Source organism: Stegostoma tigrinum, chromosome 15 (assembly GCF_030684315.1).
Source record: "Stegostoma tigrinum isolate sSteTig4 chromosome 15, sSteTig4.hap1, whole genome shotgun sequence".
Classification (NCBI taxonomy): Eukaryota; Metazoa; Chordata; class Chondrichthyes; order Orectolobiformes; family Stegostomatidae; genus Stegostoma; species Stegostoma tigrinum.
The window spans coordinates 43,280,191-43,306,691 of record NC_081368.1 but is presented as its reverse complement, the minus strand read 5'-3'; the positions used below and the strand labels follow the sequence as shown (position 1 = coordinate 43,306,691).

The following is a 26,501-nucleotide window of genomic DNA, read 5'->3' as shown; positions in this document are numbered from 1 at the left end:
AATACAGAGTAAGATCTGTATAAAAGGCAGGTTAGGTTACTGAAAAGATTAGACTGCAATAGGGAGGATGCAGGGGTGATTTTCCGAAATGCCACCTAGGCTGGTGAGTCTGAGCCATGAAGAAAGTTAGTATAGCCTTGGAGCAGAAAAAAAAACATTGAGGAGCCTGAATAAAGAGGTTAGATGCAGATTGAGTGACAGATAGGAAAAATACCTTTCAATTAGTAGAGGGACTATTGGATTAAAGTAACAGGTAAAAGGCCAAGATGAGGGGAGGACAGTTCCACAAACTCAGATGGTGACAGGCATCTGGAACTTATTGCTTGAAAAAGGATGATCAAGTTAGACATTCTCAGAACATTTATGCAATACCTAAAACAATTATTCACATAGCCTGTAGTTTGAACATGTCAATGAGCTGGAAGACAGGATGAGTGTTGTTTGACTTTTGTTGCCCAGCTGAACAGAGGCTCAAACAGCTGCCTTCTGTGCTGTAAACATTTGGAATGAGAATATTTTCTTCCCAAGGCTTTCAAACCGGTGAAACAAAGTGAATACAGCAGCATTTAGGTACTGCGGAAAAACAAAAAAATTGTGTCAAAAGGAAATTAATGAGTTACGTTAAGATGACGTGCCAGGTGAAACCAAAATTGCATGAAGATTTTACAGACGGGCTAAGAATACAAGATTGGGCATCTTGGAGTATTCTTAAAATAGAGTTACTTGAAACAAACACTAAATTGCAAGCCGAGCAAGCAAGTACACAAATCTAATAGGACCAACAGTAGATATTAATTAGAAAGAGAAATTTGAAAGTGAGTCAGAGTCAGTTATTTATAGCACAGAAACAGCCTTTTCAGTTTAACTTGTCAGTGATGACCAGATATCCCAAGTCGATCTAGTCCCATTTGCCAGCCTTTAAACCCTTATTTGAGAGTGTATCAGCCCAAGTGGCTTTAAAATGTTATACTTGTACCCAACTCCACTTCTGCTCGAAGCTTGTTTCATGCAAGCACCACCACACACTGCATGAAAGAGTCACCCCTTAGGTCCTTTTAAAAATCTTCCCTCTAACTAATGCAATCTAGTTTTGGACTTCACAAAATGAGGGAAAGCCCTTGACCACTCACCCTACCCAGGTCCTTCATGATTAAGTGAACCTCAATAAAAAGGTCACCCTTCAGTCTGACATTCCAGTAAGAAGTCCCAGCCTATTCAGCTTCACCTTATAAGCTTCCTGGCAAATCCTTCTGAACCCTTCCAAGTCTAACCATGTCTGTCCTATAGCAAAGGGGCCTAACTGAATGCCATGTTTAATTTTTTTGTTCCCAAATTGACAAATTTGAGGAAGTTAGGATTTTATTGATCTTGATTGTAATACAACCTATTTTTCTAAATCAACCTGTTCAGAAGTGTTTTTGCCCACCTCTGGAGGTGGGATTTGAACCTGGGTCACTGTCTGGGGTAGGGACACAATACCACTCTACCACAAGAGGACAAACTGATTAAGAGTAAGGCTATCTTCCAGATGAGATTCAATACTAACCTACTTGCAAGTCCAGAATGATAAGTTTGTCCTTGGCAAGGGTATGCACTAGTAGTTTGGCTTGTATGGCACAGAAGTTGTACACTTGTATCTTCACACATTTGGGCTCCTGGGAGGTGAACTAAGTAGTAATTGTCAGATCAGGAAGGCAGTAGTGAAATGATAATGTCAGTGGGAGTAATAACCCACATCCCCAAGGCTGATGCCCTGGGAACACAAGTTCAAATCCCACAGTAGCAGCTGGTAAAGTTTGCCTTTCATAAAAATCTGAAATTAAAAAAGCTAAATGGTGACTAACTAGTAGATAATTTAAAATCCACACAATTCATAAGTCTTAATGGAAGGATGTCTGCCACCCTTTGCCTATATGGTTTCTGACCCAGAATAACATGACATTGACGCAAGTCCAGTCATATCACAGGCTCGGCCTGAATTCTTCCTGGGCTGCTCAGTGAGTTAAACAAAGCAAACCTGACAGTTTATGACTTGCATGAACAATGAAGTTCTGGTTGAATACGTGTATGCGGTTGTTAAAATTCACAAGAACTGAGGTCAAGGATAGTACCTAACTACTCCAACTCAGGAGAGAAAACAAGTTTCTGTTGAGTCCTGATGGTCATCAGCAAAGTATTTTAGAATGTCTCTTTTGGGAGTCGCATTGGTATCTTAGAACTTGGTTGTACAGGCAGCAATGCCGAGCCTGTAACATTCTTTACTTTCATATCTGTGCTGCTAACTCTACATCAGCAAGTAATTTAAATCCAGGTCTGTGGGATGCCAAAACCTCTATTATAACTGCACCTATAAAAAGCTGGCATAATGTTTGCACCACAAAAATGAAAGGGTGCTGCCATCAGCCAAAATGTTGGCATTTGCAGGACTTGTTCGTCTGCTAAGAAGAAAGTCACCTGCTGGTCCAATGGGACAAGTGTCTTGTAATGATCAAGACAGTATTTAATGTTTATGATTGAGAATATTCTTATTTAGCAGTTGCATCATGAGTGAAACCAAGTTTTCCTATCTTAGTGTTGCTATTTGAGGGTTGCTTCAACTTTTTATGAAGTGTGGCAGTTGGAGGATTCTTTCCAGGGAGACAAGAAAGTGAATTACTTAGCACAAGTGTCTCTTCTGAGTCACTTCAGCAGTAAAAATCATTAATTTTGCTTGTGACCCAATCTGTCCATTCAGGATGACAAGGTAGTGACCAGGACCAATTGGATACTCATTTGAAAGCCAGAATGTTTGAAATGCCTCTTGTGCTGTAACTGATTTTGTAATCATCTTTGGAAATCAGTGTTGCACTCTGTTAACTAAAGTAGACTAACTTCTCATTGGAGGCAGAGAACACTTCAGACTAAAGTGAAGTCTTGACAGAGAAAAGAACATTTTTCATTGCCAAACCTAGATTATAGTAACCTGTTCCCATCTTGCTGAAAGTACGAGACATTTGTCAACATGGTTGATCAACATATGCTACTTCCTTTTGAAGGCTCTGCCACAAAATCAGGTGATCCCTAAAAGGAGTTATTCACAGGTTGTTCCCAGTTTTTTTTAAAAAAAAAGTTTTTCAATTAATTCCAGAGTACTTTGCATCAGAAGGATGGGGAGGATAATGAGGTTTGAATGGAGCACGTGAATGCACTATGGCATTGACAAAGAAAAAATGGTATTGGTCTCAAAAGAGCAGAGCAGAACATTGAGGTAGATAAAAGTCTCCAGAGCTGGGTGGCATCTACCAGGAGATTGGAGGGAGGCAGAAGTTGCTGGGACCTTGACCTAGATCTTTGTATCCTCATTAGCCACGAGAGAGTGGTGCCAGAGAGAAATGGCGAGCAGCTAATGTTGCTCCTCTAAAGTGGAAAGTCTACATTTTCCCTAGGAAGCTATTGGAGAGAATTCTCAGATTAACAAATTTGCAAAAGGATGGTCTAATTAGGAACAGTCAGCATGGCTTTGTTCAGGGCAGTTGGTGTCTTAATAACTTCAATGGCTTGAGGCAAAGATGCTGGAGGGTAGAACAGTGAATATTGTCTGTAAGGATTTTAGTACGGCTTTCAACAAGGTCCCTCACAGTAGGCTCAAGATTAAGATGCATGGAATCCAGTGCTTGACCATATGGATTCAGAATTAGCTTGCACATAGAAGGCAGGTGGTGAAAGGGTGCTTTTCCAGGCTGGAAATCTGTGACTAGTGGTATTCCAGAGGGATCCTACTGGGACCTCTGTTTGTCAAGTCACTTTATATATTGCAATGTAGATGGGTGGCATAGTAAGTTGAGGTACAGAGATCAGCAGATTTATGGATAGTGTCAAAGGTTGTTAAAGGGTACAGTGGGAAATAGATCCATTGCAAATATATACATAAATGCCAAATGGGGCTTAATTTGGGTAAGTGTGAAGTGCTGCACTTTGGGAGATCAGATGTTAAGTATAGTTAAGAGCAGAACCCTGAACAGGATTAATGTACAGAAGGATCTTAGGGTTCAAGTCTGTAGCTGTCCAAATGTGGCCATGCAAGTACATAGGGTGAAGGCTTATTCCATGTTTGCTTTTATTGGTCAGGGAATTGACCAGTCAGGTGGTCATGTTGCAACTTTATAAGCCTTCAGTTAGGCTACACAAGTATTACAATCAATTCTGGTCACCATATTAAAAAGAGTGTAGAGGCTTTGGTGAAGGCACAGAAGAAATTTACCAGGATGTCACCTGGATCAGAGGGCATGAACTTTAAAGGAGGTGCTGGGAAAACTTAGGTTTTCCTCTGGAGTGGAGGAGGAGGAGAGACTCGATTAGAATTTTAATCAAAATTGAGATGCATTCTCTGCTGTCCTCTTGCACAGAAGTTGAAGTGTCTAACGTTGGGGTACATTCATTTAAAAAAAAAGGCGGCAGGAGGGAGGAAGGTAACAAAGTTCAAAGGAGAGGTGACAGTTAATTTTTGTTTTTAAAAGGAGTGGTAGGTCTGTGGAACATGCTTCCAGGAGTGCTGGTGAGAGGAGGCAGATACAAAGACATTTAAGGGACTTCCAGATAATCACAGTATACAAGGAATGGGGCAGGGGCAGGGGGGGGGGGGGGGAGAAGAGAGAAATATGGACCAAGAGCAGACAGAATAGATTAGTTTAATTGTGTGTGTATCATGCTCAGCACAAGATTGAGCCTTCAGCCCACATTCTTATGCTGTACAGTCTTATGTTCTATTCTGCAAGACTGGAATTTGGGGAGTTGTTTAAAAACAAAAGCTTTAAACTGAAGTGCAATGTCTGCCTGAGCAGCAATGTAGTTGGTCATGGACAGTCTTCTTCAAAAAGATGTCCTTTAGGGAAGGACAAGTATGTTAGCCTACACATGGTTCCAGATAAACAGCAACCAGGTTGACTCAAGTTCTGATATGGCCAAACAAGCCATTCAGGTGTATCAATACCTGGAAAAAAGTGGTTGTAAAAAGCATAGTGAACAAACCAGGCCAATCTGATATCAGACATGCCAATCTTGTTCTCTTCAAATGCTGTGTGCTGTTTTAAACAGGAAAAAAAACACACCAAACCATAAAGTGTGTTGAAGCCTTACTGTGAACCGAACCCTGAACTAGAGTTCAGAAATGTTCACTCCTCAGTGGATAGAGGCTATGACAATTACCTGGAAATTGTAGAGACAACCATCTGCCAGAATATCAGAAATGCATGATGGAGCCATGTCAACCAAGCCTTTTCCTTTCCTCCCATCATCCACTGTTAAGCTTTCTGGCAGGGACCAAGAGGCTGAAAATTACTAATTGACTTTAGATAGGACATGCTCAAATCAACTTGAATCATCTACAACTCCTGATAAAAATCTTCTCCTCCTCAAGAGATTGAGGGCATGATCAAATACCATACCACAAATTTACACAAAATCATGTGAAGTGGTGCTCAAAAACACTGCATAGTTCTATAATCTGTTTTGTCTTTCATACTGCATACCCTTCGGTTATGTGCTTGTACAATCACTTGTTTTAATCAGTCTGACCATTGTGACATTTGTCTGTATTGGATACAAGCAGATCAGGTATTCTTGGTGAAAATCCCTTGGTTTACTGTGGCTGAACTATCTATGCAAAAAACCCAAATCTTTGCAGAAATGTAAAGTTGTATCGCCATAAAAATGCCTGACAGACTTAATTAAGAGGTTGCCTTATTAAAAAAGTGGAATCTGACTCCCCTGCATGGAAAAGCATTCTTGCTACTCCCTTCATGTTAGTCATCTTTGTACTGCATGTCCAGTGGTCATTAGCACCAGAGACAAGTTACTTTTATTCTCAGCACACAGGTGTTTAGTTTTATAACCATTACCCTAGACATTCTTTGGAAGCAATGTCAATTGCTATTTCAACTGCTTTTGAATTCCTTTGCAAAGAGAAAAACAAGAGAAAAATGTAAACCTGGTCACTAGCTTAAATGTCACTATTTTATTGCAAGCTGATATTCTACAAGTTAGAAAAAAATCCTTTTAATGCAATGGCAAAAAAAGCATTACCACAAGCAAGGGGAGCAGTGCTAAAAAGTGCAGTCGTACCATAAACAACTTTGCCTAAAAAACAAACATTTGGGTTGACCTGCTGAAATTGTGTTGACTGAGCAAGCCTGATTTGCCAGTGGGAACTCATTTAAACTGAGACGGTTGTGGCACTTTTAGCCCAGAGGTAGTGTCCCCGTCTCAACCAGGAGCTGCGTTCAAGCCCCACTTATTTCAGGTGTGGGTAATATTATGCAGGTTTATCAGGAAAAGTTATAGTTCACTGCCTCAGATCCATGCTGTGCACGCTAGGTGGTTCCTTACAAAGAAGTTGACCTTGCTGTCAGCACATCACATCCTTGCAAGCAGTGGGCTCCTTCCTACTCAACTAGCTCCTCTAAGACTGCTGTCTGATTAGATTGGAATCTCACCAATCTTTCCAAAGAACTGGGCTTCCTTACCTCCCAAAACTTGCCCTCTTCCTGAGGAAGCCCTCACTCACTATTTGCCCATTAGCCTGATGCCAGCTTGCATTGACAAGCTTGGATTCTGGTTCATGTCTAATGGATCCTGTTTGTTTGCCAGACAGTTACTGATTCATCAGCAATCTATTTATCATTTCACCTGTTGTGTTGGCTGGATACAAGTTTTAATGCAACTACTCAAATTCACTCTCAGTGAACAAAAAGTAATTCTAGAAAGTACTTTGTCCCTCATTTGGTGTCCCCACAGATGGCTTTCGTATTAGGGACAAAAGTTTGCAGATGCCAGAATCCAGGATAGATAAACAGGAGCCTGGAAGAACAGCAAGCCAGATAGCACCTGGAGCAAAGTAGTCAGTGTTCCAGGTAGTACTCCTTCAGGGCTGGGCGTGAGGGGGCATGGTGGGGGAAGGAGGGAGCAGCAGATTGGTGCTAGGTGGACACTGGTAACAAGTAAAACCCAGTTGATGGGAGGAATGACTCCACTTGGTAGTTGGAAGGGAGATGGAGTTGGAAGAGCTGAAAAGGTGCTGGAGAATAGACAAAAAGTTATTTGAAGTTAGCGAACAAAATGCTAGTCCTCTGGGGTGTCAGGCACCCAGGCTCAGGATAAAGGAGGAACTATAGATCTTTCAGATGCAGCTTGGCTTGATTTGCCCATTTATGCATTTCCTGACTTGTAGTTTACCAGGAGAACAGATGTGAGAAAGATTCACATGAGTTGCAATCAGGGGCCATGGTGAAAGTTGTTCATTCAAGAGACACTGACCAATTACATTAAAAACAATTAGAGATAAAGATAGTTACCACTGAACATCCAGGGGTACTATACTTTAATTTCCCTTCAAAGTTACAAAAGTTACTCTGCTGCTTTGTGATTTGTCTAGGTCACCTCCTGCAGAGATGGATGGAGAGATTGCTGGAACTTGGATTGACAGCAGCTGTCTTAGCTTGAAGCAAAGATTGAGATCACAGGCAAATGGTTGGTCGTTCTGTACAATGGGATAGGTTAGTCTCAATCCAGGCCTGCTCTGATGTAATTGTTTCCTTCAGGGTTGTGGTTTAAAATTGCATTTTCTGTAATTGTCAAACACTATCTTCTATAACTGTTAAGTGATAAGTGGGGCTGCTGTAGAAAGTTGGAGTCTCTCCATTGAAGGAGATAAACAGAATCAGTAGGAACAAACCTGTTGTTTTTCAGAGCAGATGGTAGTGTCAATGTGATAGTGATCAGTTCTTGGTCCCCTGTTAGTCACTATACATGCAGGTTAGGCGGGGGGGGGGGTGCGGGGTGTGAAAGGAAGAGGAAGAGAAGGAGTCATGTATTATATTTCCACGTTTGATCGCAAAGCTAGGTAGGAGCAAGTGTTAACAATGATGTTATGGCCTCAAGGTGGTTTGGAAAACTGAGTGGTTTCATAGTGTAGATGCAGTATTAAAAAAGGTTGACATGAGAATTTAAAGTGTCAAGACTGGGAAATGTTGGCATTATAAAAGAGACAGCGATGTCTTTGTACATGGGCAAGAGACAGCATATAGATGCAGAAAATACAAGGTAGACCAATGGTATGTTGATCTTTAGTTGCAAGGAAGTTTGACGACAGGAACAAAGTTATTCTCCCGCAACCGTACAGAGCCTTAGTGATACCACATCTGGAGTATTATGCAGAGTTTGGGTCCGCTTAAAACATTTGCAATAGCAGAAGTGCACTGAAAGGTTCACCAGACTAAGTTTAAGAAGGCAAGTTTGCCTTGTTAGGGATTGATTGGGACTGTATTCACTGGAGTTGCATCTCACTGGAAAAAACTCTTGCTACCCATTTCTCGGTAGAAGACAAATGTCACAACTTAAACTTTTCAGAAAGGATGCTTGTTGGTCAAAGAAAAAAATTGTTTGAATCAATTTCAGATTCAGGGTTGCGCTGCATGTCTTAATTGGGGCATATGACCAGTCCTAACTAATCCTATTGGGAATATTTGCACAAGCCATCAGTAACACTGTCTCCATGGGCAGATTATGGCTTTACTTTGGAAGACACGTTATTTGACTTTCTTTCAGCAAATGTACAAATTTGAAGTTAGATAGGGTACAGGTGGCCAGAAGAAGGTTTACATTGTGGGAGGTTTGGTCCCCTAAATTGCCAACAGAAGAGTCAAGAATGAGACTGCTTTTGCTTGCATGGTCTATGTAGTCACAATATCTGGAGCTGGATTCTAAGGTCCCCATGAAGAGCAAGTCTGGCCATAAAAGCTGCCAGTCAGTTAGAATCCACAGGCACATGCCTCTGGAAGCAACACTTTCAAGTCTGAAGAAAACAAGTGATTATCCATGACAGTTATTTCAGTCCAGACTCAGACCCTGGTTACAGGGAAAGTGTGCAGTCATGCTGGGGAGTGCTGAACCTTGGAATTCTGATGGTTATGGGGTGCCTACTCCAGCACTAGGTTTTAACTGGGGCCTGGCAAGCAGCCTTGCATACCCCTGGGCTTCAGCAGAAGTCCACTAGTAGTGGAGACGACCCTGATCTGACCACGTGCAGGCCCTCAAATGGCCCACAGGTGAGTAGGCTGCCTGACTCTTCCCCTGCTAGGAAGTTGCAAACAGGGCAAGGGGGTATGGTGCTAGGAGTGCTGTGCCAGGAAGTGGTTATTCTAGTGATTATCTAGCACCAAAACCAGGATGGGCCATTGCCATTCTGAATAACCATTTTACCCTACACAGATCCATATAATATGCACCCCAACTCCATCTACCACCGTTCCCTGACATACCCTTGCAGAGCTACACTGCTCAGCCTCCATTGTTCCACATCCAGTACTTTTGGAAGCCATTTCAGGTTTTATCATGCTGAAGGTATACTTCCGGAATTAGTTTGTTCTTTCAAAATTAAAGTTACAGACAGAATCTTAGCTTTGCAAAGTTTCCATGTAGGAAACCTTGTTGCAATGCTCACCAAGTTCTTAACAGTTTGGGAGGCTGCTGGAGACCAAATGCCTGCTCGGCCCTGGGCAGGAGAGAATCCTGTAGTTTGGAATAGTGAGATCTTAGCCACATGCAGAAAAAGGAACAGAGGCAGCATAAAGATACTTCATCCCCATTTAATGCGGGAACAGAGGTGGTAGACAGGCATGTAGTTTTTGGCTCTCATTGCCCAGAAGCAACAGCAGTGCAGACAGACACTTGACTGTTCCTAGGTGCAGACAGACAGTGGCTGCTATGGAAAACCAGCCCAATGTCAGAATATGCTGGAGAGGTGTGCACACCCACACTTTGCCCAAACACTGGTCTGGAGGACCAATGGGTGGGATAAAGATAAGCAATTGGATCCTTACCCCAAATCAGGTACCCCCAGGAGGTGCTTCCTGACTGTTCTGAACAGGAACTACACAGCTGTCTTGGTACACAGAGCATGTAACAGTACAGCACAGGAACAGACCCTTCAACCCATGCTTGTGCCAACTATGGCAGAATTCTAAGCTAATCCATTCAGATGTAGCTGGGCCCCCCCACTTCCCTTGCCTCCTGACTCATCATTTTGTTGAGGCTCAACAGTCCTGAAAGGGAGGGTCCTTAGCACGTTTGTGTTATCTAGGTAAACAACCCCAGCATTACCCCAGCCAACTGCCAAGTCAAACCAGCTCCTTTCAACCAGCTACTGAAGTGGAGAGCACATGACAGTGCAGAGGTGGTGGGGGTGCTGTGTATGGAAAACAAGTGTATTGAAGGACTTGTGATATGGTTAATATTTTGCAAAATTGATAAGTGCCTCAGTGTTTGCTGTTCAGGTTATTTTAGTCCATGTAGTGTTGAATAGCAATCCACAGTTCAGTGCTGTCTGCAAGCATATGGAAAGTTTCCATAACAGCAGCCTCCAGAAGAGTTGGTTTATTAGTGAGGGATGAGATTTTGACCACTTGAAATAAAGCATTGTAGAATATAGCCATGAACTAAATAATTGGACTTCTCACGCTGTGGTACAATGTTTCAGCCAATGGGTATGAAATCTGCTTGGACATAGCTTCCTGGATTAAGTTACAGCCGAAAGGACAATATCCTTAAGATATATTGAGCTGGTCAATTCAGACTAGGACATTTGTGGGTGCATGATGGCATTACAGTTTGAGGTTTAAAAATGGTGAAGTGGTTCTGTTTTGGAGTGGTGAGGAGGGAAAGAGAGGGCATGAGAGCAAGAGCACAGTTCAGTCAAATGAAACCCTGTCATGCATTGGTCTTCTTCCACGATTTATTTTCATATTTAAAATAAAAATGACCATTAACCCAAATCAGTGAATTTTACTTGTATTTCACTGCCTTTCATTCAATCAAGAGAACAGCAGAGGTCAAGAAAAATTCTTTCCACATGTTGACTATTTTCTACATAAATCTCAGGATGCTTCACCTCAACATGAAGGATCAAAGATGTACACAGTTCCTCTTTACACAGCAATGTAGAAGAGGTGTGCTAACTCAATCTGAAAGAGGGAGAAAGGTAAAAAAATGTTAGTGAGATTGATTACTACCTTCTTCCATGTGAATTTCTGCTGGGAGTGATTTCTTACCATTAAAGAAACTTTGAGGTAAAAATCTGGTACAGCCCTTTTCCTCTCAGATCCAGAAGTACAATAAGTAGAAAACATGCCCAATTATTAAAAAAGGTCATCCTCAAAAATGAGGTGACTTGCATTTTGTTTGACAAGTTTTTTGTTTATCCAGCAAAATGCTTGGAGAAAAGGCCATTAACATACCATTTGTTTTTGCCATAGAACATGCTTTCCAGTAAAGTTAGTTGGCTATAAGGCAACTAATAGGGAAAACACAATGTTAGCGCAAAAGAGTCTGCTAGCAGTAAACCAACTTGAACATAGCAATCTCAATCTCCTCCCCCAGGAAGTTGTCTTGACATCAAGGTCAAGTGTTATATTTAAAAACTTTGTATCAAAGTGTTTGTTCAAATTGTTACAGATAGTAGGAACTGCTGATGGAGAATCCAAGATAACAAGGTGTAGAGCTGGATGAACAAAATTTCTAAAGGGTCCCAACCTGAAATGTCCAGCTTTCCTGCTCCTGGTGCTGCTTGGCCTGTGTTCAGCCAGCTTCACCCCATTTGTTCAAATTGTGCTTGGTTGTACTTCAAAGTCATTGGTGGTCTGCCCCAACCCTACTTTCTCCATTGGCCCGGTTGTTTGATTGCACATTTTCTACAAGTTGATGTAGAGACAGTTGCATTCTTGCACATTTAGTAGACCTTACATTCGATGGTTAGAGAAACTGCCTGTCAAAAATGAAATCACTGATCAGTTCTCTAGGAATGTTTCAGCTTTGAATTCATTGGGAATTTAAAAATCCTAATGAATTTTGGGGAACAGTCATACAGCATTGAGACAGGCCCTTCTGTTCTTGTCAATGGTGTTTCTGATCAGTAAGCTACACTAACTGTTTAGTTGTACTTGATCCATAGCCCATGCCCTGGTATTTGAAGCACACACCAAGATGCCTCCAACTCCCCCTCAGGCAGCACATTCTAAATATCTACCACTCTCTGGGCTTGAGCGATTCCTTCCCCCCCACCCCTGTCAGATCTCCTGTGATCCACTTGCTCCTCAAGTTTATGCCCACTGATCTTGGTCATAGGAAAGGGGAGAGATGATAGGCATGCCTGTTAGTGTCAAAAATCTGTATACCTCAGATTATATACCCAGAGAAAAAACCCACTTCTGCTCCAGGGAAAAACAGACCCAGCCTATCTAGTGTTGTCTAATAGACAACCTGGTCATCCTAGAAGAGGATCCTGGTGAATCACTTCAACCCAGAAGCATTATGGCCAGAACTGCACACAGAACTCCATTTATGGCTTAGCTATTATTTTAAAGTTTCAACAAGACAAGACTTCCTTGTTCCTATACTTTGTGAATCAGCTGATGAAGGCAAGCAACAAGTATGCCTCATTACCTTCTCTGCCTGTGCAGACACCTTCAGGGATCAGCACCTGTACACCAAAATCCTTTCTTGGTACTCCTGAGGACCCACCATTCATTGCATACATCTTTCTAATGCATTGAGACACACAGTCTCCTGTGCAGTTATGGTGATTAAGTTTCATTTCTGTGTCCAAGTTGACTAGCTGGTCAGACTGTAGCCCAATACCATCTTCACTATCAAAACAAATTTGATAAGGTTCCCACAGCAGGCTCATTCATAAAGTCAGGGGGTATGGGATACAGGGTGATTTGGGTGTCTGGATTCAGAATTGGTTGGCTGACAGGAGGCAGAGAGTGGTTGTAGATGGTAAGTATTCTGCCTGGAGGTCAGTGCTGAGTGATATCCTGCAGGGCTCTGTTCTTGGGCCTCTGCTCTTAGTAGTTTTTATGAGTGACTTGGATGAGGTGGTTGAGGGGTAGGTTAGTATGTTTGCTGATGACACAAAGGTTGTGGTGCTGTTGATAGTATCGAGAGCTATTGCAGGCTTCAGTGAGACATTGACAATGCAGAGAAGTGGCACATGAAGTTCAACCTGGATAAATGCAAAGTGATGCATTTTGGAAGGTCGAACTTAAATGCCAAGTATAGGATTAAAAGGCAGGATTCTTGGCAGTGTGGAGGAACAGCAGGACCCTGGTGTTCAAGTGCATAGCTCCCTCAAAGTTGCCACCTAGGTGGATAAGGTTAAGAAAGCATATGGTGTTTTGGCTTTCATTAACGGGGGGAAAAATGAGTTTAAGAGCTGCAAGGTTATGCTGCAGCCCTACAAAACCCTGGTGAGGCCACACTTGGAATATTGTGTCCAGTTCTGGCCACCCTATTATAGGAAAGATGGAGGCTTTGGAGAGGGTGCAAAAGAGGTTTACCAGGATGCTGCCTGGACTGGAGGGTTTGTCTTACGAGAGGTTGACTGAGCTCAGACTTCTCTCTGGACAAGAGGAAGAGAGGTGATCTGATCGAGGTGCACGGATAGAGTCGATAGCCAGAGACTTTTCCCCAGGACAGGATTGACTGCCATGAGGGGTCATAGTTTTAAAGGTGTTAGGGGGAAGGTATAGGGGAGATGTCAGACAGAGGTTCTTCACCCAGAGAGTTGAGCGCATGGAATAGTTTGCCAGTGGTAGGTCATGAAAGCAGAGTCATTAGTGACATTTAAGCAACTGCTGGACATGCACATGGATAGCAGTGAATTGAGGGGAATGTAGGTTAGGTTATTTTATTTTTGGATTGGAATTATTCCACAGCACAACCGTGGGCCAAAGGGCCTGTACTGTGCTGTACTTTTTCTATGTCCTAAAATTTGTCATCTGCAAGCTTACACCTACATGTGCTTTGCTTGAATGTGAAATTCGTTAAGAATTCCAGCACTGACCCCGTGATCTCTCACTGATCACAGACTTAAAACTACAAACAAAAAATTCTCCATGTCTATTAGAAAGAAAATTTTAGCTCCAGCTTACTAGCTAGCCTTGGATTCCACAGGCTCTTACCTTTTGTCACTCAAAGGGTGGTCTAGTCATTGGCCTTCCTGAAGTCCACATAAGCCACAACTGCTCTACCTGCAAATATATTTGGTCACATTTTCAAATAAAATGTAGCTGGACAGGATTTCCTTTTACCAATCTACACTGATCAGCTAATTCACCCTTTCCAAGGGAAAAATCCTGCTCTTCAGAACTTTATTTCCCTGCCAGTCTCTAGTTACTTGGCCTATCGCTGTTGCTCTCCTTGAAAGCAGTCACATTAGCTATCCTCTAGTCATGTGGCACTTCACATGTGGCCAAAGTATGAGCTATTTCCTCCATGACCCTATGAATCTCCACCTGTATACCTGAAGGCATTCTGAAATCTCACTATTGTAACAAAGCCATCAGTAGCAATGTGTTCACAAGTGAAAACAGAAGTAGTTATTGAAGCCTCCAATCTTACTTGCTCCACACAATGACCCTTTATCTCCAATGGTCTCTCCCACTTACCCCAGGAATTCTTATAGCTAGTACACAATAGAAAATTCTTACATTCCATCTACCACAGATAGGCAAAGGAGGGGACATGAACTATTTAAGAAGCACCTTCTATATATTACTTTGCATTTAAAAACAGGAGAATGTTCATTGTTTGTGGCAGTTTTTGCAATGAGAACACATCCCTTGAGTATTTTCTGGACTTGTTGCTCTGGTCCTTCACTTAGAATTCAAAGCTAGTCTCTGAGGACCCCTACTTTTGAAAGAGAGTGGGCACACCTACAAGTAGCTGCTCCTAGTCTAGATCTGAAAGATCCTGTCTGATATTAAAAATTGGCCTCCCCAATTTCTGCTTTAGCCTTATCCCTTTCCAGAAAGGCTTTGAAGTTTTATGGCCACTATCCCTGAAGAATGCTCACCCAAGCTTCAATCACTTTACCAGTTTCATTCCTTGGGATTAGGGCTATCTACATATTGGCACAAAGTGCTCTTGCAGACACAATTGAAAATTCCACTTGTATCTTTTCACAATTTGACTTCATTCAAGCCTGCTTTGATTCAAGTAATCCATTGACTCTGCATGTAGTTCCTTGCAGATACTGTTTACCTCTTAAGGGGAGCTTGGTGGGTGAATCCAACATGATTCATTTCCCTCCTGGCACAGGAGACAATTGGAACAATCCAAAACAGCTTTTAGGATTGTGTTCAATTGTTTTAACAGCAAACTTCAAAGGAATTCAGATATTTTGAAAAATGGATAATGGCAAAGCTTTAAGACCCATTCTCACCCAAGTGGTCATGACAGTTGAGTAGAAAGCACAATGACAGGATAGGCATCACAGCTGAACCAGCAACCCCTGCCAAGCAAGCAAAAAAGTTCATTGAAGTGTAGGAATATAGTGCTCTTTGAGGAAAGAATCCAATTCTTTCAACCCTTTAGTTACTTTTGAATCAGCTGAATTTAGAATAGAGTGGAATGAGTGACCCGAAATCTAGCTTCACACAATCCCGTTTAGTGCTTTATGAATAGAAGTCCAGACAATACTGAAACATTCACGTGTTTCATTAATAAGCCATGAATCAAAAGTGTAATGTTTGCCAAAAATGATTTAATCACACCTCAATTGTACATTGATATGATTTGTATGAATGACACTGCCCACCTTAGGTGTATGTAGTTGGATTAGACAGTGTAATGAATGACTGGACTCAACGCTAATGAGCTGTTACAATTCTTGTTCAGTTAGTTCCAACTGTCACTTAGGCTGTGAAAGATATTATCTGCCCCCATCTAAATCAATAATTGAATAATATAACCCTGTAACACTCCAAGACAAGTGAGCTCATTATAAATGCATGCTGACTTAGCGATTATGCTTTAGAGCAGTGAAAATAGCACTGAATGACTAAGAATGTCAGTAGCTTTTGGAAACCCTTAGACCGCCAAATGTTTGTTCTATTCTCTGTCCAGGTAGATAGATCCTAACAGCACTAGCTAGGATCAGAAAAAAGTGGCACTGGAAATTTTGCAAAAGTAATGATCTCGAATAGCCAACATGAATGAAGCTGTAAATAAACAAACAGGATTGACAGTTTATTGAAGAAAACATTAACCTTCAGAATTAGGACACATCTTCAATTTGTCCCGATTACTGGCATCATTATGCAGTGTAGATATGGAAGAAAATGTGTCAAACAATTGACAAATGCCAGCCTCAATGCACATACTATTGAACAGTTTGTCTTATGATTAATCACCATTGGCAACATTTGATCCAGGAATCAATGGCTGTCCCTTTTAACAGTGTTGCCATGTGTCATTGACTAGAGAATGTCACATGATATATGTTTGTTGTCTGAATATGATGTTGCTCTACTTATGTGGGCCAGCATGCTAAAGCTGGTAAAGTTCATGAACAGGGCAGGAGTGACAATTTTCCAAACCCACCATGAAACTACCATCAGTATTGGAAGCCTGTTTTTTTTTTGATAACCAAACTTCAGAACATTCAGTCCTGTGACTGAGGAAGACAACACTACTTCAGATCTCTAGCAGCTGCCAAAAGATTCCTACAGAACCTTAGGTCTGGCAGTATCTGGAGAAAAAGTAGAATGATATCAAGTCCAAAACCCTTCAGAATTGAAGTGAACTCATCGATTGTACTCCTGTTACATGAATCCAAGTTATGAATTCAGGTAATAGTATGCAGACATGTTTTCCCCTAACACATCAGAAACAGAATTGTTCATGCACTCCAGTAGCTTGATTTTTAATCAATTAATTTTGACATGCTTGCATTGAAATCTGGCTTATAAAAGTTAGCTTTAGTCACTGGTGCAATCTGTCCTACTGTATGGAAGGATACATTTCATTGATTTGAAAATGTAGTACATTTCACAGTTAAGCATGGGCATAATCAGAATTATGCTCAGTTAAGTGAAGCTCTCCATATCCAGCTTTACTTTTTGTACTGAATTGAATGAAAAACAATTCCTCAGGTTTACATAAGTGTATTGAGTGTGGAGCTGTCTAAAAAAATATTCACAATGGTTTTTTTTGGCAAAACAATTTAGCCTGAAATGACCCAAAAAAACTAAAAAGTGGAGAAGCTCAACAGGTCTTGCAACATGGTGAATTTTCCTAGTAACAGGACTTTGTTGCAGCCAAGAAAATTTCTGAAGCCATGGGGTGTGACATACAAATGATGATGTTGTGGTTCTCAATTTAGAAACAATCTAGAGTCTGACTACAATTGTTTCTTGAATCTTTTCAATGCAGAAGTTACGCAATTTATGGCAGATTAGAATGATTATCATGGTGCATATTAATATGCGACAGTCAAAGAAGAAAATTTTAAATTCAGGTGAAGTATTACCAATAAGTGCTTGTATTTTCTGCTTTACAGATAATGTAATTTTCTTTTGACATGGCTGTTTTACATTAGATTCCTTTTCTTTCAGTAAAGGCACTGTTTTAAATTAAGTCAGCATGACAGGTTACTAAGCTTACCTAATGATTGGACATCTCTGAAGATTCTAGATTAGTTGATGCACAAGTGACATGGATTACAAAGAACAAACTTAGAATGTTTTAAACAACTCAAAGAGCTAGAAAGCAAAAACATTTTCACAGTTGGTTCAGTCAAGTCTCAGGTGGGGGAGGGAGAAAACCCAAAAGTACCATTCCAAAATTAAGTTTAACCCATGCGTGAGAACTCATCTTGGGAAGTGCCTTTATCCAAACAAAAAAGAAAGAGAAAGAAATTCAATGCCATCCTGACACTCTCAATAGATGACAATCAGGGGAATGTTGCTGAGTGAAAGTTCTTGATAGAGAGGGTGCCAGAAGATTTTTTTTGGTGGCCAGAGAATAATCCATAAGTTGGAAAAAATGAAATCATTCCATATAGTAGTGTCCAGTCAGGTTGAGATTTGGCCTTTCTAACTGGGAGCATCTGAGGTGTCAAGCCAAAAATCTAAAAGGTGAATTAGCTATTTTTAGACTCAAGATCAAATTCTCAAGCGACATTTGAGAATCATTCATACAAGTAACAGCAGCTTTACATTTAGGACAGTTGTCTGGATTAGTCATACTTTACTTCAGTTGCGGGGTATCCAGTCTGTGCTCAAGCTGGAGAAGGGTGTGGTGCAACATGACCTTTGACTTGTTTCAGCATCATTTAACACTATTGTCAATATCTTCAGTTGACACCTCTCCAGGATGAGCAGCTCTTGAATAATGAACATACTTTAGCACACAACCAGGGTCAAATAATGGGAGGTGCCAGGAAGTCTGCATCTTTAACTGTTCTGAGCATATACAATGATGATTTCACTTTTACATGGCAAACCTAGGCTTTGGGGCAGACCTCAAATACAAGTGAGCACCAAAAAATTCCAGGATGATCAGGAACTCTGGTCTAGCCCAACAGAAGTTTGCTTGGACTGCCAAGTCTTTTGGGTTTGTACGTCCTTTGCTTGCAGTGATCTGCATGTAAACAAAGTTTTTCACTATTTTGGCATGTGACAGTAATACAATAGTTTGATTAGAAAAGAGGTTTTCCTACCCAATGGATCACACGTTTATTTTGGCTTTCTAATGGATTCAGAGGATGTGAACTTTGTTCCCCCCCACCCAAATCTATTTAGTGGGATGCCTCTCTCCCAAGGGAGAAGATTTTGCTTTCTTGAAAGAGGCTGTCACATGAGCCCAAAGTTGGAATTCAGTCAGATATGCCAATTTCTAGGTCTGCATTTGGAAATCTTGTTGGCTCTTAGCATATTGAGGTTAGCCTGTGCCGAACTGTCAACATTGGGAAGGTGTTTGAGACATGCGATGGATTGTCAATGTGGACATGTTTTAAAACAGAGCAAATGTGACAATACATTTTCAAACTGAAGTGTGCAGATCATGGCCTGTCAATTTGATGGATTTTTCCATATGAGCCATGACCAATGTTGATTTCAGTTTGCAGACAGTTAGCCAAAAAAGTGGCGATTAGGATAAGAATGCCAGTCATAAACAGCTGTTATCATGCCAAGTCAGCCTTCATGATCGCAATCTAAGCAAATGACCGCACTACAGACTAACCTTGTTTCCAGATTGAAAGAACTGAATTGGTGTCAGGAGATTGAAGATTCTCATTGAGCACTCACTGTCCTCTTAAGTGTGTTCCTCTATTACACCTTCAAAGCAGTGTTTAAGAAAGGAGCAGAGCCTGACGCTTCCACAAGCAAGACCAATATATGGGGGGAGTGCTTTTACAGTCATCTCAGACCCTTTCAAATAGGCCCCAGGCACACCTACCAAGTTTCATTGGGAATTGAAGACATGTCAACTGTTCTAAGTAGACACTGACCAACAAGGCCAACCTGAGATGCAACCAAGGCACTTGCCCAAGTGTGAAGCATGCATACTTTCCATTGATTTTGATGAAATACTGAGGATTTCTGTGAGAAGGCTTGGTCAAAGGCAGTGGTTCATGTATCTTGCCCTTGAAGTGTTCGTGTGGCAGGTATTTGTTATACATCCTTGTATTACAAAGTCTAGTCTGGATAACAAAACACATTGTCAATCAGAGGGTGTCAAAGTGTAACAAGAGGTCGCCAATGATCCAAGGCAATAGTTTGTCATTTATGACATGCAACATACCTGCACTAGAATTAGGCATTTAACTGTGATAATTAGAGCATCTACAGATTGATAAGTGGCACAAAATACACAGCAAGAGTACATAACTGCTGGAAAAGACCTGTAGGTCTTGTATGCAAATGAATTAAGTGGTCATTAGGTAAGCCTGTTTGCTACTACATTAAATAGTGGCAAACAGATCAGCCGTAAAGATCAGGATAAACACAGCAGGCCAAGCAAAGGAGCAGGAAGGCTGATGTTTTGGACCTAGACCCTTCAGAAATGGGGGAGGAGGGGGGAAGGGAGGGTTTTGAAATAAATAGGAAGGGGAGAGAAGGCAGATCGAAGATGGATAGAGAAAAGAAAGGTGGAGAAAGGAGACAGACAAGTCAAAGAGGTGAGGTGGAGCCAGTAAAGTTGAGTGTAGTGGGGAGGTAGGGAGGAAATAGATCAGTCCAGGGAGGACAGACAGGTCAAGGGGTGGGGCAGGATGAGGTTAGTAGGTAGAGATGGGAGGAAGGGACAAATGGGCTGGTTTTGGGATGTGATGGGGAGGGGAGACTTTGAAGCTTGTAGTGAAGTCCACTGATACCATTGGGCTGCAGGGCATCAATGGACTTCACGCATGAAATTCCCCCCTCCCTCTACTGCATCCCAAAACCATCTCAGTGTGCCCCCACCTCCCTAACCTGCCCTTCCTCCTACCTCAAACCCTATTCCTACCAGCTAGCCTCATCCTACTGACTTGGCTTGTCCATTCACCCTACCTCCTCACCTCTACTGGCTCTATCTCTACCTCTGACCTGTGTCTTTCTCTTATATCCATCTTCAATCCACCACCAACGCCATTTCAAAATCCCCTTCTCCCTGTTTTCTGAAGGGTCTAGGCCCAAAATGTCAGCCTTCCTGCTCAGCCTGCTGTGTTCATCCAGCTCCACATCTTGCTATTTCATTCTCCAAAGATCAAAGCTGTTTAATCAAATAATCTTACTGTCTTTACTGGAGTAAAAACATTAAAATAAGACTAAATCATAGCAGCTATAGGAAGAATTCTACTCAACATAGGAAGTAAATTCAGTAGAGATGGAAGTTTAAAGAGAACAAGACATTGAGGATGATAGTTTCAGGCACACTGGTTATGCTATTGCACAAAGTATAAGCAAACAAGAGCAGTTTGTAACAAAGGCAGTACAATACTCAGACTGATCAGAACAAGCTAGCCAAAACACTGTTGAATGACTTAGTGGAGTGCATTCAAGAAGCTTCCTGTAATAGACTGTAAACATCAACAGGGGAGAAACTTCTCTTCCAGTTGAGTAATGAGAACACATTTATGTAGCAATCTCAATGGATTCTCTGGGGAAAAGGAATCAGAATTTTGCATTAGTTTCTGAATTATATAGGTCATTATTTAAGTTCAAACTCAATGTTTAACAAAGCCAATGACTTGCAAGGAGAAAGTCTGCTGAATTGAAATAGGATTCTTAAGTAAAACTAAGCCAGTTCATGAGCAATGTGGAATATTTAAAGAAATGTTTCCTTTTTCAAAAAATCTATATTACCTGCAAAAAATAATAACTTCATGCAAAGAGTAGCTCAATGGCAGCTGATTCAGGAGTTGAATGATACTAAAGTAGAACATTGCAAATTCTGGGGCTGGGGTGGGGGCTGAAATAAAAGTGCAAAGTGCAGAAAGTTCAATAGGTTAGGCAGCATCTTGAGAAATAAACAGATCTGTGATTGTCAGAGATAATGGGAACTGCAGATGCTGGAGAATTCCAAAGATAATAAAGTGTGAGGCTGGATGAACACTGCAGGCCAAGCAGCATCTCAGGAGCACAAAAGCTGACGTTTCGGGCCTAGACCCTTCAGAGGAAGGGTCTAGGCCCGAAACGTCAGCTTTTGTGCTCCTGAGATCTGTGATTGTCAGAAGTATGGCATGCAAAACAGACCCTTGGGTCTAACTCACCCATGCCAATTAGATATCCTAAATTAATCTAGTCCCATATTCCTTTAAATCCTTCCTATTCATGTACCATCCAGGTGCCTTTTGTAGTTGTGCTAGCCTCTACCACTTCCCCAGCAGCTCACTTCATAGCGAGGAAAAAGAAAAAAGTTACCCCTCTAAAATATTTTCCCTCACTTTAAACCTATGCGGTGTTTTGGGCTCCCCCACTATGGGGAAAGGACCTCATCTGTTCACTATTCAAGCTGCTCATGATTGTAAGCCTTTAAAAGGTCACAGCCTCCAAAATGAGGCAAGGAAATAGCCGCACTCTATTCAGTCTTTCCCTACAGCTCAAAGCCTCTAACCTTGGCAACATCCTTGCAAATCTTTGCTGCACACAAGTTTAACAAACTTTTCCAAAGCTGGGAGACCAGAATTACAGTATTCCAAAAGTGGCCTAACCAATGGTCCTGTATAGCCACAGCATGAAGTCCCAACTCCTATGCTCAAAGTACTTACCAGTAAAGGCACGCATACCAAGTGCCTTCTTCACCATCCTGTCTACCTGGAACACGATTTAAGGCAATATGAATGTGCACTTCAAAAAAGTTTGCTTGACCACACTGAGTCCCCACCATTAAAGTGCACAATTCCTGCCTTGATTTGCCTTCCCAAATTACAGCACCTCACATTTAACGTGAACGCCATCTGAGGAAATCCCCATTGTACTCCCATCGCATTTGCTGCTCATGTGGTCTCCTCTACACTGTAGAAACAAAGCATAGGTGTTCTGCTCATAGAGACCCTGAACTACCTGCTGCCTGCCACTTTAACACCACCCTGTTCCCTGGTGAGCTACAGTATTCCATCAGAGCACACGCAAGCTGGAGGAACACCTCTTTCCACTTGGGGAGCCTACAGCCCTCTAGACTCAATACGGAGTGCATACTTTTAGGGCCTAACCTCTATTTCCCAGCCCACCACCCCACACACTAGACCTTGTTACCACACAGCCTGCCATTACAGATCCCTTAAATCACTGAGTCCCCATTAACACCTATTCGCCCTCCCAGCCTGATCAACTCCTTTATCTGTCCAACCATTTCTCTGGGTGGTTTACTCCCTACCTGACCTACTTCCCCATTTTCTGCAAGGAAAGTGGACATTTTCGTAACTACTACTACCAGTTTTGAGGAGTCACCTGATCTAAAACGTTAACTGTATTCTTTCAGGTGCTGCCACTTGACTTGCTGAGCTTTTCCAACTTTTTGTACTTAAGGTAACCTTCTTCAATGTCCATTTTTGACAAATTTACTAATATGACTTCCTAAATTCACATCCAGTCATTTTTATACACTTAAAAATGGCCAAAGCAGCAGACTCAACACCAATCCATGCAACATTACTGGTCACGTGTTACTAGTCTGAAAAACAACCATCTACCACCACCATATGGGCAATTTTATTGCCTAGTAGCTAGTTCTCCTGGTATTCCAGGTGAAACTTGTTAATTGGTCTACCAGGCAGAACTGTAGACACCTTTCTGAAGTCCATATAGACAATATCCACCACTCTGCACTCAATCCTGAGCCTTTTTGAAGTAACAATCAAGTTAGAAAGACATCTTGCCTGCCACTGACGTCAGTCTCATGAGTCCTAGTTCTTTTTCCTTCCTCACTTGCTTTGATGAATGGCACCACAATTGCCAACATCCAAATCTTCCAGCACCTCACAAGTGGCAGTCTATGGTGGAAGCATCTCAGCAAGGGGCCCAAGCAATGTCTTCCCTAGCTCTTAGGCATTGAACCAACTTTCTATAGGAACCTTTGATTCTCATTTGAGAAGGTAGGGAAGGAAGCGGGTGGTGGTTCTGGGTGGGTGCTCCTCAGAGGGAGGTATGGTCTGTTTCCACACTGTAGAGATTCTATGATCCAAGATAGAGTGAAGTGGTCATTGGCTTTCAGACTACAGAAAAGCTGACAGCAGACATAAATACACAGGATAAGGTTTGTGATAAGTGATTAAATTATCTTGTTCCTCTTGAACAGAAAGGGAAAGATGAGGCTTTTGTCCTAGGATTCACTCTGCCCTTGACTGACATACTGTGCTTCTACCACCTCACTAGTTCTAGAAGGTGACACTTGTTAGTTTCCATCCTTTCCTCTGTACGTGCTTCAGAAATGAAGCAGTGTGCAGAAAGAGATCAGGATTTGAATGAATGGAGGAAGCCTCATATTCCAAGTTTGGGCAGATCACCACCCCCATTTACTCACTGTGTTAACATGCAAGGCTTTATTGAAATAAAACAATTTTAGCTAAATCTAAATTCCACAAGATGGTTTTGTTCATGCTTTTTTGAAGTGCCAACATGCATTTACTCAATTATGAATGGCCAGCCATTTTAACTCCAAATTAAGTGCCCATTCCATCATTTGTCCAGGCAAAGTGCCATAGATCAGGACCTCAAAAACACTAAAGGGTTTTATCTTGTCCTGCATCTGCAGCCCCCACCCCCTGCAGAAAAACCATACTATTGACCATTCTTCTCTTTCAGTAGAAACTCCCAACCCCATTCATTCTTTAGGCTGAAACTTCATTGGTAGCTACAATATTGTGGTGAGTTCCATGACATGTGTTCTGTCACATTCCAGAGCAAATTCTTTGAAGCAGTTTTCACTTTTTCAACCTAATTATGCAACTAAAACAGGGAGAAGTGAAATGGTGAGCAATACAAAGGATTGACCTCTGGTCCCATATTTAAAATTCAGTTGCATTCCAGTGCACACAAGTGCAATCCAGAAATGTCTCCTCCTTTGACTGCCAAACGAGGCCACGCCAATGGACTGAGCCAACCTGGCTCAGTGGCCATGTCCTGTGTCATAAGGGACATCCAGAAATATCAACATCAATAAACACATATGGTCCACAAGGGCAAGAGCAACCATCATCTCTATCCCATTGCAGTTACACATGCATCTCACCACTAACAATGGACAGCAACCCTCAGTTACAAAAGTCATCACCACCAGGATTCCCACCTCCCAAAAGAGTAACTTCCGCACTTCCTACATTGGGATGGAAAACAGAGGATGTATTATTTGTTACATCTTCTACAGTAGGACTTTTACTTGGGGACAAATGCTCCTCACACCCATCTTTCAGTTGGAATGACCATTTACAGGAAATCTCAGGGATAGCAAATTAAGTACTATGCAGGGTGGGTTTTAAATGAGAAAATTCTTCAAGTGTTTGACAAGGTAAGTTCATAGCTTAATGCATTTAACTGGAAGGACAGTCTCAGAAAAACAGGCAGATTTAGCAGTGCCAAGAGCATAAATTGCCTCCGTCAGGAGGGTAATGAATACTTGGAATTCTCAGCTGCACTGTTTGCACAAAATTATTGAATATATTCAATGCTACACAGTGTGGGCACCGCTTAAGGGATATTTGGAATAGAAGGGAAACAGTTGAGGTTGATCAGCCAAGAGCCAGCAGGTTTGAAGGGCCAAATGGTCAACCAAACCTCATATTTCCTGCAGTTTTTTTATATCTATGCTTTTTCCCCCTCTGTGAAAGAAAGCAGTCTTTCACATAGACATTTAAGCACAAGCCTTAAAGATTGTTCAATTGTGGGGGGGGGGGGGGGGGGGGGGGGCAGGGGAGAAGAGAAAGGAAGAGAAGAAGGAGAGGAAAGGAAAAAAAGAAGAATGTTGTGACTGTGTCCAATCCACTCCAATGATTGATAGTGGATTTATCTAACTTCCCAGCTTATTGGCTGGCTACAAGGCTATGTTTTCTTGGGTCAACATAGCATTTCCAGCCCTGAGTAATAAGTAGTCATATTAACCCCTGCTGCCACTCAAGCCATTATGTAGCTACAGAAAAACAACTCTGCTAAGTAGCAGCTCAGGACTAGAACATCTTGCACATACAGCATTGAGCTTTAAAACAAGCCTTCGAGAGGCATGGAGTAGAGACAAAAAAAAGCAAAATAAGAAAGCCTAACATGCAATTTCTGAAGCACACCAGTTCTTTTGCAATATTAAAATTCAATTATTACCTTCCCTTTCTATAAAAACGGTGATTTTTAAAAAAAACTCAAAACTGTGGATACACGATTTGCCAGCCCAAGTGTCTTTGTACTACTTAGTAACATACAGAAAGTCAGTCAACCATACGGATCTGTAACTAATACCGTGCTGTTGAAGTGAGAAATCCAACTTGTCCTTCAAAACATCCTGTCTCATTTGATAATTCTTTCACTGGTGCTGAAAAAGAGAAATCCTAACATTGACTCACTATCAAATTCCAGTCTTTTAAAAAAAAAAGTGCTCATTTTTTCCATTCGAGAACCCCAGGCTGAAGAAGTGCATAAGTAATATTTGCATATGCCCTTAGCAACCTGCCGTCAAAAAGCGTTTTACAAGACATTTGAATTTAAGCTAGGCACACAATAATAATTTCATCACCGAAACAGCATTCTACTGCAATTCTCTCACTGGTAGGTGTAGTTTTCTCCGTTATTTACTTTATGTTAATAAGAAAAAACCACTTACCTTTATCTGTCAGCGTGCACGCTCCTCACCAAGGATCTGTGTTAATCACTCCCTCCCAGTATCGTTTTCCCGTCAGCTGCCTCCTAGCAGTAACGCGAACGAAGTTCAGTTCCTTTGCTATGTTCCGGTCTCTCTTCACAAAGATTTACAAACTATGCTCATTCAGCTTCAATGTATCACCCACCCCATTCCCAACCCTATCATCAAATAGCAAGGCAGGAGCAGAGATTCAGTGAATCATTTCCTTGGGGACACGTGATTTAAAGCTGCTAGAATGATTTTCCTCTCACGAGCAGCTGGGATCAATTAAAATGCTGCTTCATTGCAGTTGGCTGGACCACGGATATCCTCCCACCCTTCTCACTGATTGCCTTTTCCTAATTCGAGCTCTGTCGGAAGCA

The 26,501-nt window shown here is 41.6% G+C and overlaps 1 protein-coding gene across 1 annotated transcript in view; it reads right to left on the bottom strand.

Moving 5' to 3' along the window:
* LOC125459065 (probable E3 ubiquitin-protein ligase MID2) overlaps positions 1-26,194 on the bottom strand; it is a 227,474-nt gene extending 201,280 nt beyond the window's left edge. The window contains exon 1 of the mRNA XM_048544993.2: positions 26,101-26,194. The gene's annotated coding sequence lies outside the window, so the exon portion shown is untranslated. The remainder of the gene's footprint in view (positions 1-26,100) is intronic.
* Between the last annotated feature and the right edge of the window lie 307 nt (positions 26,195-26,501).